The sequence below is a fragment of the Osmia lignaria genome, unplaced genomic scaffold (assembly GCF_051020975.1).
Source record: "Osmia lignaria lignaria isolate PbOS001 unplaced genomic scaffold, iyOsmLign1 scaffold0036, whole genome shotgun sequence".
Taxonomy (NCBI): domain Eukaryota; kingdom Metazoa; phylum Arthropoda; class Insecta; order Hymenoptera; family Megachilidae; genus Osmia; species Osmia lignaria.
The window spans coordinates 102,501-105,000 of record NW_027478177.1 but is presented as its reverse complement, the minus strand read 5'-3'; the positions used below and the strand labels follow the sequence as shown (position 1 = coordinate 105,000).

The 2,500-nt window shown below is 44.7% G+C and overlaps 1 non-coding gene across 1 annotated transcript; it reads left to right on the top strand.

Moving 5' to 3' along the window:
• Positions 1-1,203: 1,203 nt before the first annotated feature.
• LOC143306801 (5.8S ribosomal RNA) lies at positions 1,204-1,358 on the top strand. The gene has a single exon (XR_013064107.1). It is a non-coding gene; the product is annotated as a 5.8S ribosomal RNA (ribosomal RNA).
• The last annotated feature ends 1,142 nt before the right edge of the window (positions 1,359-2,500 follow it).

The following is a 2,500-nucleotide window of genomic DNA, read 5'->3' as shown; positions in this document are numbered from 1 at the left end:
CAACGGCGCCAAAGAGCACGACGCCGGACCATTTCTCTCTGGCTGATGTGAATGGAAGTAAAAGACGCTTGCGTGAGGTCTCTCGACCTTTATCTCTCTAACTTATACTTATGGGTCGTCGTCTACTTGATCGGGTACAAACAAGTCGTAAGAAACAAACAAACAAACCACAAAAATACAAGTCGTAAAAAAACAAACTTCTGTTGGTTAACCTACAATATGAAGGATCGAAATGAAAGAAGGATCATATTATTACAAACCGAAAGTGAAGGATCATTAAAATTGAAATACAATATATATAAATATATAAATGTACCCGTCGTTGCGACACCCTAGTTAAATGGAAAGATATAAAAAAGAGAGAAAAGGAATACAGATGACCCGCCGTCTGATCTTTGCTAAATGATCTGGCATCACCGGAGTTTTTTTGGTCCGTGTTGCGTTCGCTCTATTCGAAATGAAACTCGCGGAGGCGAAGAATTGTTAAAAGTTTACGAAGCGTCTAGGAGTGGTTAAAACTGAGAGAGTTGAAACTACGATGTATTAGAACGAGCAACCGTCGAAACTTTGTTTTCGCGACGTTCTTTTCGTCGCTCTCGTCCCCACGCTCCTACGCTTTGGTTGTTTCTTTGCCATCCGTGTTGCGATAAAAAGATTTCTCCATTGTCCAAAAAGGACGGATCGAGATTCCTCTTTCGAGAGGGAGAGAGAGGTACTTGCGGGTAACCTGGAATCTACGAAACACGCACCGTGGTAAGATTCGTGCGTCCGCCTGATCGATGTGTGTTGTTTACGGACCGGCTGAGAAGCGACGATAGCGAGTCTTTGAAAAACTATGTGTCCATTAGTTAGACCGATCGTCGCCGGCCGTGTGTCTGTTCGAATCTCGCAACCCACGATTCAGCGACAGGACGCGCGCTCGCATTCCTTGTGTGCGTTCGTACTTTTCAAGGTTTTTAAATGTACTTTACGCCCGACCGTCGAGAGGAGCGTGCCACTGGGCGTTTCTCCGACGGTTTCCGTCCTTGGACGCGATCGTGTCGTCAACGATCGAACAAACAAACAAATACGTTGGCGACGCCCGAATTCGCTCTCCCGCACGCGCCGGGTGGGAGAGTGATGTGGGTATCGAATGTGATGCGTGTTAATAATGAAAATAACACTCTAAAGATCTAAAGAGTTTGAAATACAAAATTTTACGATTACCCTGAACGGTGGATCACTTGGCTCGTGGGTCGATGAAGAACGCAGCTAATTGCGCGTCAACGTGTGAACTGCAGGACACATGAACATCGACATTTCGAACGCACATTGCGGTCCACGGATACAATTCCTGGACCACGCCTGGCTGAGGGTCGTTTTCTTAACAAAAGACTGCTTGCGTTTGCTTCTCGAAAAAAGAGTAATTCATTTCTTTCTAAACATCTCGCCGTCGTTCAACGAAAGTAGAACGTTTCGGAGCGGGATTATCGAACGAAATTGAAAGAATGAATGAACGATAAACAAAGAAAGAGTCGCAACGTACGAGCGATAGTTGGGCAGTTCGTCGGCGTTTGTCGTGGAAACGATGTGACGAAAATCGCAACCGATACACTAAATGCAGGCCGTTAAAGGAGAGAAACAAATTTCGAAATATCTCTTCGAACTAGCGCAAGTGCGTCACGGCGCGCGAGTCGTTCGTTAAAATTTATAAACGACCGCCCGTGAAAGCACCGAGTTCTCGGAAGATAATCTATAAAGATTCTCCATCCTGCTGGAAGTTATCGGATCGGCGCGATTGTTCACTTGTAGAAATCCACGCTCCCGACGTTGCCAGAAACGATATTTACGAAAGGTGTGTCAAAAATAAACGAAAGAAGCTCTCCTATAAATTTAGAAAAAGCAAACGAGTGAAATGTTTGAGATGATAATTTGCTGAAATGCAAGCTCGAATAGCCCCAGGGTTTCGAATGATTCCCCGCGCTTTATACATCTCTCTGTTTACAAACGGTGTATAAATGAAAGATCGCTTCAGATGGGTCGTCGCTGTTTGACGCGCGATGCTGTTCCTTTTTTTTTGTCTGTCTGTGCGTTTAGCTTCGCTAAACAAGTTAAATGGTTAAAAAGCGTCGAAAAAGCGAATACACACGCGACAAGACAAATCTAACGAGTAAAGGAACGCTCCGCTCCAAGATAAAAATGGTTGTTTACAATCAATACAGCGTTTCGGTACCCCTGATCGTAGTCTGAAACTGTGTAACAAAAGAGAGGAAAGCGAATGGTGAAGGAACTTCGAAGCCTCCGTGGCGTGGCTAGAACTTGTGATAAAAGTATGTTTGCAGCAATTATGCATGCTCCCGTTAAAACAGCATTTCAATGTCTCGCATGGCTTAAAGCTCTAGGAGGCTTCAACATTTAGAATACATACGGACTACTTCGTTTGTTAAAGATAAGCGAAGACCGCGCGACCATCGCTCGGTCGTCCAGTCCTCGAAAGTTTTGTTGCGTTCCAAAGAAGAGA